The 15,102-nt window shown below is 35.0% G+C and overlaps 1 long non-coding RNA gene across 5 annotated transcripts in view; it reads left to right on the top strand.

Annotated features, from left to right (window-relative positions):
- LOC106037734 (uncharacterized) overlaps positions 1-15,102 on the top strand; it is a 504,883-nt gene that overhangs the window by 339,665 nt on the left and 150,116 nt on the right. The gene's annotated exons all lie outside the window — the stretch shown is intronic.

The raw sequence follows: 15,102 nt of genomic DNA, 5'->3' as shown, positions 1-15,102 counted from the left end.
TCAAGCACTTAGGCTCACGTTCTCGAGGTTCCCAACTCTTACTCAGTTCATTAGCTGCATAATGGAGAAATGTGAAGCATTTATAAATACAATTCTAGTTGTTGCCAATTCTTAACTACTGCTGGGTATGGAGAATAGTTACTGATCAGTGAAAATAGAAACACCACAGCCTGAATGCTGGAAGATATTTAGCTATTTGATGCCCGTAAGGCTTTGCTGATTAGGCCTTCTGGTTTCTTCTTCCTTTGTGTATGTTGCTGTGAAGCTAATGAGTAACATCAAAGTTTTTGATTTCTGCTCGATAACACAAATACATGTAGCTAAATAGCTCCCAAATAAGTAGTGCTTGCTACTTAAATAGAGTATTTGAGCTGCCATCACTGAGGAATTTTATTTCATTCTTCACTGACAAGTCTAGCAAATTTTATTTTACATTTTTGACAGTAGGTTATGTGTAGGCAATGTGTGCTGTGTTTATAAGAGATGCACTTCATCACATGAAATATTGGCTGTCATTAGAGCTTCCATCAGTCACATCAGACTGACATAAATCAAATAGAACTAATTCCCATATTTGGAATAGTAATTGTTTCAGCAAGTGCACTATCACATAAAAACATTGTATTAAAAATAATAGAAATACATCTAACTTTTGAAGCTACATCCATAAAACTGCAAATAAAACTGACAATAAATGTCAATGTAACAAACTGTATGTGTATGGCCTATGTTCTTGCAGAAACCCATAATATAAGGTGATGTAACTTACAGTGAAAAACTGTTACTGTTAATAAATATGAATGGTGTGACTGAAGAGACTTCAGTGACAGAACTTTTTTTTTTTTTTTTTTTTTTTTTTTTTTAACCACAAAACCAAACACCAAAGAGTGGAGCTAATTTGACAGCTGATTTAAAGGTGATACTTCTTATGTAATAGTTTGTGGTGCACAAGTATGAATCTCATCTTCTTGGTAATGATTCTTATGAGTAAGGTAAACAGCTTTTTCTTTTCCTGGCTTTTCAGATGATACACTGTAGATCTGAGCTGTACTTCAAATATCAGATTGTGATATTTGTGAGAACTACTACTTCAATAGTAGCTCCAGCTAAGGAAGCATACCTATTTTTTTATGTGATTCAAACTTTTTTTTTTCTCAGAAAGCTATGAATGTTGATATGACATGACTGTATGCCATGTTGTCTGAGCAAAAAGCCCTGTCAGCATCAAGTTTTGAGTTTCCGTATAGCTGCAAAATTCACCAACCTAGAATTTGTTTAAGAACTCAATGGGTGTTCTTACCTTTCATGGACAACCACTAATGGCATTTGAGAGCAGAGGAGAACTTCACTCTGCTTTCGTCAGCACATATAGACATTTTTATCTCTGGATAACAATTCAAACTATTTCATAATGAGCAGTTGCTGATGTTACTCATCTGTATTTTTTGGGGAGCTAGCCAATAATTTAAATCCTCATAAATCTTTCTCTGTCATGAACATTTTGATGTTGTGAATATAATTAAGTGCAAGTTACTGGTATTTCTGTGTTTTTCCAAAGAAGGTGTCTCAGTGCAATAGTTGATCCAAGAATGAATGAAATTATTATTGAATTATTTTCACATGTGGCAAAATAACTTTTCTTGCAACGACTGACATTCAGTGTCAATTATTTATGCAGAATGTGAAATAACATTAAACACCTTAGTATGTTGGTGGAAGTCGTTTTTAAAAAACTTTTAGGGGAATGATTTTCTGCTGTATGGGGATACAGCCATAATAGTAATCAGCCAATATGAAAAGCTTTCCTATACAGATGAATAAATTTTGAGTAAACGGCTAGAATCCAAAAAGGATTGGTATGTTTACTGTAAATGTAAATAATATGGCAGGCATTTACGTGTTTATTGAGCTATTCATTAACAAGTTCAAATGAAAATGTGGAAGCACTGACAGACGATTTATTATTGCAATGAATTTATGAATATGGAAGTCAAAATCAACTGAAAATTATTGTAACGGAGATGACATTTAATACAACATAAAAACACTTGTAAGAACAATTTTATAAAGGGAAAACATGAACTGAAGTTGCTGATATCATTAAAAAAGAAGCATTTAAAAATAGGTGCTATTTTGTACACTAAGTAACTTACGTTATCAATGAAAAAGGCCACTTTTTTGCCATTAAATTGGGGTCATAACTAGTGAATACTCATTTTTGAAAGACTGTTTTAAAAGCTTATGAAATTTCAATACTTCCAACCACAATGGAAGCATAATTAAAAAAAAAAAAAAAGGCAGGGCATAGCATGTCATGTAATTGAGCCATTAATTTTGAGAATATAATAAAAGGCATGGTATCATTTATTAGAATGTTATTATTAACTGTACTGTTTTATAGTCTCTGCTATGTATAAAATAAAATATTGGTAGGTTTTCTTCTAACTCAGCCCCGTGAGTTAGAAGATGGTAACAGGGGGCAAGATGAAATACCTATAATCCAATAGAAAACTGTAGGTGACCTAGTACATCATCAAAACTTTCAAAAGTCTATGAGGCTGGATGGGACTCATCCAAGGATACTGAAGGAGCTGGTGGAAGTGCTCACCAAGCCACTTTCAATAATTTGTCATCAGTTGTCCAGGATGCCTGTCAATCTGACTTTGGTACCAGGAAAAGTTATGGAGTAGATCATCTTGAATGCCATCTCGTGACACATGGGATAATCAAGTGATCAGATGCAGTCAGCATGGGCTTATGAAAGGCAGGTCCCATTTGACTCACCTGATCTCCTTCTATCACAAGATAACCTACTTCGGAAATGAGGGAAAGGCTGTGGAGGTTGCTTACCTGGATTTCAGTAAAGTTTTTAATCTATATGGTGCCACCAGTTCCATTCAATTTAATGAGCATTCTAATTTACTGAGTCCACCTGCACAATAAACTTAAAACACCATGAAATAAATTGAGTCTGAGTTCCTCTTTCACAGGGTTTAAATTCAACATGGCAAAACATTATTCAGTGTTTCCTTTATGGTCAAAAGAGAAAACAAAACAAAACAAAGCAAAAATAAACAAACAAAAACCCACAAAGATTCAGCAATTTTAAATGGCCTGCATAAGAAAAATAGCCTTCTTTTTTGTTTGTAGGTGGTTTTTTTATTATTATTATGTAAATTAATTTAACTGAATGAATACTTAATGTGCAGCAGGTAGGTAATTAACTGACTCCATAATATAATCTTTTATAAAATATTCTATGCATATGTAATATCAGTGGCGGTTAAAAAAAACACAGAACTCTAAATCAATTTCAATATATTAGCATAAAATATTAATACGCTTATGATTATCCCCCAGTTGTCGATCTTTTGTTTCATTGCCTACCATCAACTTATGAATATTTTGGGAATTTAGTGGGATTTGACTTCATAGCAGAGTTGAGGTTATAATTTTGGAGTTTCTGCCCTACATGTCTAATGAAATTGCCTCACTGGATTTTTATGTCTTGAAGCAGCATACAGTTAGAACTCATTTCCCTTATAATGACAATGTGAAAGATTGCTGAAGTGACTACTTTTAATCCAAATACAATCAGAGTAACTGATATTTTACTATTACTATCATTAGTAGATTTTGCCTAGCTAAAGCATTTGCCATAAATCCTATGTGCTTAGACCTAATAAAATTCATACACAGAGCAGTCTTTCACATGTGAATCATGCACCTGGCCACACCTGATGCTTTGTTTGTCTAAAAAAATAACTTTATATCTGTTAGCATTGCTCTTCTTTCCAGTGTGAAACTGAGAAGGGTCTAGAAATAGCATGATGGATTTGGCTGCTGAATGACAGGACAACATGAAAGTGATTAGTCCATAAAGCTCAGTCTTTTTATTGCAAGTTAAGGTAGGAAAGCAGATCAGAGGAGGCTGAAGATCTCTGTACACTTCAGAAGTCAGGTGAGCTTTTGACCTCAAGATAGAGATTAAATAGTTGTTAGAGAACACACAGTAGATCCACATCATTCAGCACAGACAGATGTAAGCTGAAAATGGTAAGATAAGTGTGATCATGTAGAGGTGCATGTCAGTCAACCAACTGCAGTACAGTATTCTGTTGCCATGTAGTGGGAATCAAAGACTGTTGCTCAAACAGTGCTAGTTTTACATCTCAGGTGGCTCTGGAACACTTGCCAGGTTGATTGTTAGACCTCTTAATGTTGTCAAGCAGCTTTATCAAATGGTCATATCAAGCCGTAAATAAATATTCCTGATTTTGATGAAATGGCACATTATATTGTTTTGTTACAGAGATAAGGATATGGAAATTGTTTCACAAAAAGGGATGATTGCAGTACTGGTACGGTTGCTAGCAAAGGCCTTCAGGGTCAAGAAAGACTTGAGATAAAGTAATGGAAATGCCAAGTATTTGTCCATTTATGAGATCCTTGTGGAACAGAGTTTCAGCCAGGTCACTACTACAAATGTTTAAAAAATGTTTTTGTTTGTTTGTTTGTTCAAAAGGTTCTTACATACAGCACTGCAGTAAATCCTTAATTTGGAGTTCCCAGAAAGATGTGCTTTCAGTATGAACTCTGAAGCAGAACTTGTGTAAGAGAAATTTCACAAAGTGAGCAAAACTGATGCGTTGTGTTCTAGACATATCTTCACTTATAAGATAATGTGTCTCACAATTTCATAGCAGAAAAATTGAAGTGACACTACCAACAGGATTTTTGAGTGCCATTTTTATTATATATATATATATATATTTTAATTTTATCACAGATACTAAATCTGTAATGAATATTACCTTGGTGTTAGATTACACTACTATTCATTGCTTGTGATATCTGTCAGACATGAGTTGGTCGTAATGGTTCATGCAAACACTGAAAGTGCTGTCAGATGGTGGGCAGTTGCCTGGCGTGAAAATTTACTTGGTTTAATATGTAATGATATTCACAGTGACCACAAATTAGTGAGTCTTTGCATGTAGTAAAGATAACAGTTTTATTACATCCTGTCTCAGATGGAAATTTTAAAGCTACAGTTCTCTTCCATAGTCTAGAATATATATATTCATGTTTTGTAAATATGATGGAAGCAATCAATTTAAGATTGTTTTAAATATCATCCAAATAATTTTAAATGTAATCCAAATATTTTTTTTCATTTATTTAAACAAAGTCTCATTAAACTTTCATTTTATGACTTGAATTGAATGCTACTAAAAGGAGTAACTACAAGGTATGTAAATCAAACGAGCTATAGTTTGTTACGTTAGTCTTTCATATATCTGGACACATTTGTTTGTTTAACTAATAAATGATAGTATCCACTCTATTAGCTCTACTGTCTGTATTAGCTAAAAATAATTATAAACCGCATACATTTCAAAAAGTTATGATCTTGCTTCTAAAATAGCTTGAAGATCAATGGCTGTGACAATGCCTTAAGTGGAAATAATAAATGGACTCCCGAATCCATGTTTTCTTCTAGCACATCTGTGCATTTGATTTCAGATAAAGGTAAAGGTCATGTTTGTGTGAAAGTGCTGTTAGTTCATTGATCAATGTCATTAAGCACTCAGAGCATGCCTCCGTCTGCTGACGTTGTATAAGTGTCAGGCCTCTAAAAAGGGATGTGTTACTTCATAAGATTTTATAACCTAATTTAAGATTCACACACATTAAAATAAGCAAAAAATTCTTTTAGTGAGATAACATTAGTAGCATTGTTACAAGGCTCAGAATCCATTTTCTATGCATTGCTTTCCTCTAGAATATTAACATCTTCCATTCCAAGTAAGGTACACTGATTCAAATAAGAATTAACTGCTTTCTGCTGGAGGTTTAGGTAAAAAGACAACATATTTTCTATTTTTGATGTTTTTTTTCTTGCAAAATGTCTGAAGTAGATGTAGCTGTGTTTCTAAGTCCATTACAATTTCATGATCTTGTCCAGCATCCTGTTTTCTTTGTGTTAATGATGCAGTTTGAGTTTGGCAGGCTGTCTACACTATGATGTTTTGATATTAAAGAGATATGATAGTAATTCTCTTTTTTTTTTTTTTTGCCCCAAATTGTTGTTCTTGCTGAGGATTGTACCTGCCACTTAGCTCTCAAATGGAGGTTGATGGGCAGATTTTGAATATTTTGTGTTAATTTGGCAGATGAAATCTGACTCTAGTTTGCCATTCTCTTGCTTTCAGTCATTCCTGATATTTTAACTTGTCTGTAAGACAGCCTCATCTCCCTAATAAATCCTCATTCTCAACTGAGACATCTTCACACATTTCTTTTCAGTTGTTAATTTTGTTTCCACATCCCATTCTTTCCTAGGTGGTGAGTCTCTGTACTGTAGCTGGGAATTTCAGTGTGAGCAAATTCATCATTACCATAGGCACTTTAATTTTATTGATTGGTTGGAAGAGATGTGGGTAAACACCTGAATGTTCTATTCTTCTCAACTTCAGGCATGTGAATAATCCTGTTATCAATATAGCTAAAGTACAGATTACATATTGTCTCTATAACAATTATTTTAAAAACTTGAAAATGTGGCAACATTGTGGAAAGTGTGGATAAATAGGTCAAGTAACCACCAGTGCAATAAAGCAGGTCATGTAAAGCATATCTGTGGAGGTGGATGGAATAGTTCTTCCCATAATTACTAGGGATGTCCTCAAAAACTGCGGTATATTAAGATCCCCAAAGCCTAACAAAGCCTAACAAAATTACTTATTATGACAGAATGAGTCTGACTTGCTTATTGTATATCAGACATAAAAATTATTTTTCGTCATCACATCTTTCTGTCTATTGACTGCTTGTCCTGCTTTTGGCTAGGATAGAGTTAATTCTCCTCCTGGTAGCTGGTATAGTGCTGCGTTTTGGAATTAGAGTAATGTTGATAACACGCTGATGTTTTAGTTGTTGCAGAGCAGTGCTTGCTCTAAGCAAAGGACTTTTCAGCTTCTCACACTGCCCTGCCAGTGGGTGGGCTGGGGGTGCAGCAGGAGCTGGGAGGGGACAGAACCAGGACAGCTGACCCAGACTGGCCAAAGGGATGTTCCATACTTTATGTCATCATGCTGAGAAATTAATATGGGGTGGCTGGCTGGGGTGAGGGGACCACTGCTCAGGGCTGGCCTGGGCATCGGTCAGCGGATGGTGAGCAATCACATTATGCATTGCTTGTTTTGTACACATTATTACTATTAGTGTTATTATTATTATTTTTCTGTCCTAATAAACTGTCCCTATCTTAATCCACAAGCTTTTCCTTTTTTTTTTTTTTTTTTTCCAATTCTCTCCCCCATCCCACTGCGGGGAGGAGGGTGAGCAAACAGCTTGATGGTGCTTAGCTGCCGGCCAGGTTAAACCACAACACTGCTACTAAAAGTAATGCTCATGCTTAATTGACTGAAATACTTAAGTGTTGTTTAACTGGAGATTCTTATGATGGAGTTAAAAAAAAAAATCTAATCTGGTTTAGATTGCAACTAGATACAGGTCTGACTTCAGAGATATGGGCTTTATTTCTGACTCCACTGGTGGGCTGTTGTCGACTGGGGGCATCCACTTTGTCCTATTCAATCAGGTAACTTATATTAAGGTATTAACCTTTCTCTGCTATTGCAGCCTGGATGAGTCAAGAACTCTCTCTCTTTGTACCCCTCACAAAGGCCGAGATCTAGGCACAGTTGTAGAACAGATAATGTTTATGAAGGGATAAGTATGGGAAGACTGCAAATAGAAGAGAGTATTTGAGGACATGGGTACCAAAGATGCCAAGGGTAGGCAATCAGGAGAAGGGAATAGAACTAGGCAAGTAGTTGTGAACTTGGAAAAAGAAAGAAAAACAGATTAAAGGTTTGAATGCTTTATTTCCTGTTATCTTTTCCTCTTTTCATCCCCTGTTTGCACCTGTGGCATAATTAATGTAGAACCTCAGGGCAAATTTGAAGAAAAGTTAATTCAGCTGCATGTTCACAGGAAGCAATTAGCATCATTTCAGGTTAGTTTTACATACACTCCCAGCTATCTGGGGTGCTTATAGAGATATGCAAGTAACAGTCAGAATATATGGCAGCATGATAAATGCTAAATGGGATTGGTGGACCTGCGGGTAGGGTGCAGTTACCAGGAAACATTCTCAGTTGCTGTTTACAGGTATTAATTCCAAAATTGATGTCAGACTCTCATTTGTTTTCCTCTGATGATATTAGTAGGCTTTCTGTCACCACCAAAATCAGCAGGTGAATGGAACAAACTCTGTTATAGTGTAATTTTTGCTTTAAGATGGATGTTAAACAATACTTGGATCTGCCAGGCATTTCCTTTGGCAAAGATGTGAGGGGGTAGCTGACAATGGATTATAAATAGGCACATTGCTTTGTGTAGTGCTTTGTGTAAAATCTACACAGCCTTTCAATTCCCATGATTACTGATATCGGCAGTTTTCTTCATAACATCATATGTGTGTGGAAATAACAGATAACAGAATTACGGCCAGTGTGCACAAATGTTCTTCAGGCCCGAAGGTGTTTAGCAAATTCCTCCATCCCCAATTGACAAAGACAGGTGCAAAATCAACTGCAAGAACAGCATTGGTGTCAGTCTATGATATCAACACTACAGTAACTCAATAGAAATGTCTTGCTGCATTTACACACTGTGTTGTAATTAAAATTGGTTTTATAACATATATTCAATGCCTTGAAGGTATTATTATTCCTAATTTTTTGCTTTATTCAGCTTGAAAAGGTGAAAGAAAATCTTATATTTTTGTCACAAAGATAGAGTCACATTAAGTAACATCTTACAAAAATGTATCTAATTAATCCTTTTTAAATTCACATGAATTTTTAGATTGTTTCCAAAATTATTCTGTCTCCTTTTCCTTGCTCTGCTTTTGTCTGTGTGCATCCATCCTTGCTTCTGTCTCTGATTTTTATGTCCATTACAGGCAGTTTTCCTTTGGCAGGTTTGAAGAACATTATTAAGATGAGTTTTTGGCAGAGTTTCCTGGACAGTAAGTGCTGAGAATGGTACTCTTGCTGGCTGTGCACAAGGCAAATGTGCCCTGTGCAATGGTATTGACTGTATCTTCATTGCATGTATAAAATGTCCCACCAGCAAAAATCAAAGTTCCATGTAATACAGTATCCGTAATGTTGAGCCATATTTAATATCCTTCTTGCAGAGTCACAGCATAAAACTCAAACCTTTGATACAATTATGGGTAAAAGATAGGCTGAAACAGAAAGGCCCCAAAGCAAGGTGCAAAGGCTGCTGGAAGGAGAGCTCCCAGAAGCCATTGATAAAGCAGAAGTTCATGTTCCAGCAATGCCAGCAGAGTACCAAGCTTAAGATATCCATTAGTAAATGAATTGAACCTCCTGATAACAGTGTGTGACAGAGGTTGTATGTTTGGATTATATGAGTGGATCATATAAGTGGTGATTTTGGGAAACACCTGAACAGACACAGTCTTAACATTTGAAATTCTGTCCAGGAATCTCAGTCTAAACCATTTGTCCTACAGTGAGTTCTGAATGTAATGATCAATCTTTCAAGTTTCTGTGTATGTCTCGTGAGGCATTCTGAGAAACCATTGCTAGCATAAAGGTACTTTTTTTGTTCTAAGCCAGATTTGTTAATGCACCACACTAATGATTACCTGGTTTTCACTAGAAATTCTATTTTGTTTGTCTCTTCATTTAATTTCAACTTTGCATTGTACTTCTATACTGCATTATTAAAAATTAAGTAGCTTGTCTAAAAAGAAAAAAAACACAACTGCTTTGAAATATGGAAAGAAAATGATCTTTTATCCTGTTTGCTTACAATCCTCTGCCAGTTGCTGTGCTGCAGGGATTCCACTGAAAGATATCACTGGGATATAATATGTTACACAGCACAGCAGGGTGCAAACTGCTTGCCATGCCAAATACATCTTGCAGCAGACAAGAGTTTTAAAGGATATACCCATGAGAGACTATTAAATGAATGTAACTGAAGAGTCAAGTTCAGGAAAGAGCCTTATTCTAAAGATGTAAACATGAACAGTTGCTGATGTTAAGACAAGTATAGAATAAACTGGTCTTGTGTGGAATAGACAATATAATGAAAAGGTATGTGATGGTGTCCATCATCAACAGTGTTCAACAAATGAACTATTTCTTTAACTAGAAATATTAACTGACTTTGAAAAGGTTTCTGAAAGAATGGAAAGAAAAAAATATCGAAGAATATGGAAAAAGTTGAACTGGTTCTTTTAAGGGGGTTTCAAAGAGATCTTTTTTCTTTTTCTCCTTTATCCTTTCTGTTTTCTCTTTTCTCTTTTTCATTTCTTTCCCCCCCCAGCTTAATATTGAGAGGAGAGTATCACAGAATGCATCTACTAAGTGTAGTGATTAGCTGCGTAGAGAATCACAGACGTTTTTGCAACACCTTATCTGGTTTTAGTACTTGTTACAGCATGGAGCTTCATAAATATATTTTCACTGCTTCTGTTCTGCTTTTTCTTTATAGGTATTACACGGATGTTCAGAGTTAGGTTAAAAAATGTCTCATGACAAGTAAATTCATGTGAACGTTATTGTACTTGCCATTACCACTGTGTGAGAGGGGGGAAAGTTGTATTTATATGAAATGGAATAAAGGAGCTAATAGCTGAGAGGAATGTTGAGGGGAGGAAGCTTGTGAAATTGTGGGGAATGTATTTTAGAAGTTTGGGGTTCCTGGAACAAAAAGTACAGCATGCCTATTTACAGTCAAGAAAACCACTCTTTGAAATGCAAAATAGACAGTGAATTAGTATTTAAGTAATGCAATATAAAAGCAGAAGCTATACATGCAATAACTAAGGAGGAGGAAACAGGAGGTTCTTAGACATTTCCAGTATATCAGGTCTAACATTTTCCTTTTTATCACATAGTTTTCTACTGAGTTTTTATGTCCCACATTAGGGATAGCCATGTTCTAAAATTTAAAAGAATCTACTTACATTCTTATTAGAAAATCATCATGGTAACATAAGGGTAATCACTTAAGGTCACACTTGTTGCCTTAGTACAGCATTGGCCTTAATTGCTATCACATGCTCACAAAGAATTTTGAGTAAATGAAGTATATATCACTTGCTTTCTGGAATCAAGGCAGAGAAATTGCGATCATGTATCTGACCAGCCATATTTCTTACATTATAGAATAAAAAAATCTAGAACTTTATTTTTATATATATATATAATATATATATAATACATATATTGCAGAGAAGGAAAAATGAGTTGCGTTTCCAGTGTTTGAATACAGAGATTCTCTAACACATTCGCTGATTGACTTGTGGGTTTCCTAGAAAAAAATACTGAGGTATTCACTCCAAAACAATATTTACTTTTAATAGATCAGACTCTTGTATGCATATACTTATTATTTTAATCAATATTTGATGCATCATATTCAGAAAATAAGTAACATTACTTTAAGATTTCCAGGGCATTTAAACAATACATTTTGGAAACTTCTTGAACATAAGGAGATAATATTACAGTAGAACAGAATCCTTAAATGAATTTCATGGCAAAATTAAATAATACTTTGCTTCAATGAAACCAACTACTGTTACTTTTCTGTGACTCAGTCCAGGGTACTCTGGATATAGAAGTACCCTTCTGATTTGGATCCAACTTCTCTTCTTTATTTGGTATAGAAAATTAACCATAAGACAAGGAAAATATTGACTAGTACATAGTAAGCAAATGCAAAGTTTAGATGAATCACAAGACCATTTAAATTAAAAGAAACCCTTTTTAGAAAGAGCTAAACCAAATCACTATGTAAAAGGGGTAAAACAGAGTCATGGTAGAATAGGTTATTAGGAATTTGATTTTTGTATTCTGTTAAGATTGTTGCCATTAAGAGGAAGGAGGGAAGTGTTTGTAAGATTTTTCTTAAGTAAGCAAGCATAATTCATAGAAAAGCAAGAAGACATCTTAACATCAAGCAAAAATTATTTATTGTATATATTAGGATTTTTTTTTTTTCTGTCTATAGCACTGGGGAATCATTGGAACAGACCATTAGGAACTTTGTGGAAAATTCAAAGACAAATTAAACACTGAGGATGGTTTAGTTATACTTGATTCCTCAGTGAAAGGAGTAAATATAGGTGATCTTTGGAAGTTTCTGTCAGCATTAAATTTCTATAATTTTGTGATCAAAGTAAACATGCAGATCAGATTACATATTTCTGTGTCTAGCAAGTGTTCACAGTTATTTTTGGAAGGATTAAACAATTTCTCAAACGGTAAGAAATCAAAACCCTCATACACAAAGTCATAAACCAATCTGTGAAGTTATAAAAGCACCTTTTTTTTTATTTGTGTTCCTTCTCCATACTATTCCTTCTGAAGCTGGTAACATTGCTCTTGCTGAAAATAGGATACTGAATTAACAAAGACGCTTTCCTTGTTAGTATTTTGATATTTAAAAAAACATGTAAGAAATAATATAATTCAATAGGAAAAGTCTTGTGTTTGCCCTTGTTATGGCTTGCTATAGTCATGCTGATATGTAATAAGGGTGTGAATTGGGAACCAATTTATCATTCTCTTTTCCACTTATTACTTCCCTTTTTATTCTTTCATTTAATTCACCTACCTGCTGATGTACCCCTAGTAATACAATAGCATTTGAGTGGTAAAATGAGCTAGATATACCATTTTATGTCTTCTGGCTTTCAGTGTACATTTAACTCTAATTTCCTGCAAAAAGTCTCATGTAAAAACTAAGGGATTTTAATCCTTAAATGGCAATTTAATGGGAGATTTCACCATGGCATCTTGTTGTAATTTTTTTGCATCCATCTCTGCAGATGTCTTATATTCATCCGGTGTAAATTCCTATTTTGGAGGGGATGATTTCCATATTTAAGATCCTTCTCTGTTTTTCATACATAATGTTTACTTCTTTAATTTTGGGTCCTTGGCTGACATTTCCTTCTAGATAATGGAGAATTCCCTTGCATTATAGCATAGCTAACACAAGTGCTGTTATTAGTTTCTCTAGGACCTGCAGTAACCTCTCCAGTTCCCATTCCTTTCAGTTTTAATACTTTATATGCTATTTCCTCTTACAAGCAGAGAATGCTATTTCTGTATGCTAAACTTCCTGACTAGATGTTGATGACACACAAGGCAGCAAACCTCACTATTCTCTTTCTGAAGTAATTACAGAATTATTGTCCTCTCATTCCTCTGTTCCTGGCTGCCAAGTTAGGAAATTTTATCTTCTGTGAAATATGGAAGAGCAAAAGACACAAAATTGCAGGCCAAGGAGAATCTGCCAATTCCTAAAGTTGTATTTTTGCATACCAGAATCTCCAGTAGGCAGAGGACTACCTAATTTGCACATCTATCTCATCTAAGTCAAAGTGGAGCTGTAGTTGGACAAGACGATTGGAATCATTCCATCTCTGTTGTAGGTGGTATGATTCCTCTAAAATGCTGGTAGGATTAATAGTAGTGTAGTCTCTGAAAGACCTGTGTTGCACTGGGAAAAAAGCTGTTTGCAACATACTTGCCTCCTGCTGAAATTTTTGGCCTCTGTTAGTGAATGCCATAAAAACAGTGGCAACTGTTTCACCAATTGCTTTCTGTGACAGATTTCCCTATATAGAGAAAATGTTCATTTGACATGCTAATCTTGCATATGAAATGATTGGTGATCAAGATGCTGGTGATAATTAGAATTTAAACTTCCATTTTTCCTTAGAGCCCAGATAAGGAGTTAGTTCACAAGAGTTTGAGTTCATTCACAAGATTACCCAAATGTGATCATGAAATATCTTTGGCAGGCTTTCCAGCGATACAGTGGTCAGTGTCAGTTGAGTATTTTTATAGTTAGCATTTCTCCAGCAGAGTATTCTCTAGTTCAACACCTGCTGAAGCAAATGGAAACATTCACAGTGACTTTGGTGGGAGCTGGATTACATCTTTGCTGATCATTGTCTGTAGGCCTGATGTTGTCTGACTGCTACTGAAAACTCTGTCTTGTAAACGAACCCCCTTATGGGTGTGATGGCACTTCAGCTCATGAATCATTTGTGTTAGCCGTTATCACTCTCTTCAGTGTTGTGAAAGCTGGTAATTATGTAGCTGAGAGCATAGATAAAGATTTTTAAAGCAATATTTAAGTCTTGTCCCTTAGCCCCTTAAAGTAAATGAGTAATGCAATGAAATGGGACTGTATGACTGAAACAGAGAGAAAGGGCTTTGCGTTTCCTTCCAAGTTACTGCTGGTATATCTGGAGTAACCAAGTTTTCTAAATATTCAAGTTCACCTTTCATGGTATGATTTAAAAGGGAAAGAGTTTCCAGTGAATGACTAACAGTTATTAAGAAAAATATTACAACTGCATTTCAGTCATTCTCATCTCTTTTCAGGTCAAGGTGTATGTTCACACAGTGTCCATAATGTCAGGCAGAAGTACTGACCATCCTTTAGAAAAGAGACAGAAAAGACAGTCCAGAAAGTGACTGAATAATAATAATAAAAAAAAGCTTTTCAGAGACCATTGTTTCTCTTTCCTGTCTAAATGAGGTTTGAAGGAGAATAGTGCTCTATTTTAAGCATCTAGTAGGTGCCAAAAATTAAATAGAATCAAACTGGATGTAGTTCTTCTAGAAGGCAATTGTGGAGCAACTCATCATGTCCTTGTGCTGCTGCCATCACAGATCTCCCTCATACGAGATTTCCCTGAAAACCTTAAAAACTACTAACCCTCCTTCTCACTGAAAATTTATTAGGATAAATTGTTTGGTTTTGTGTATGTTCCACTGGGAACAGCACTATATGGGAAAGTTTTTAACTGTATTAGCTTTTTCTCTTACTGAGTGTTTCTTTCAAGTACTGAACTTCTGGAAGTATTGATTATATTTGTCAGATCACTCCATGCCTTACCGTTCTTAAAAATTCTTAAGTAGATTAAAAAAAAAAAAAAAAAGAAAAGAAAAAGAAAAAAGTGCAACTTGAACTACAGATCATTTGTAAGCATAATGAAATCTTTATCCTATTTTTTTAATGTGAAAT

This window comes from Anser cygnoides, chromosome 13 (genome assembly GCF_040182565.1).
Source record: "Anser cygnoides isolate HZ-2024a breed goose chromosome 13, Taihu_goose_T2T_genome, whole genome shotgun sequence".
NCBI lineage: Eukaryota > Metazoa > Chordata > Aves > Anseriformes > Anatidae > Anser > Anser cygnoides.
This window is presented reverse-complemented; position numbering and strand designations above follow the sequence as displayed.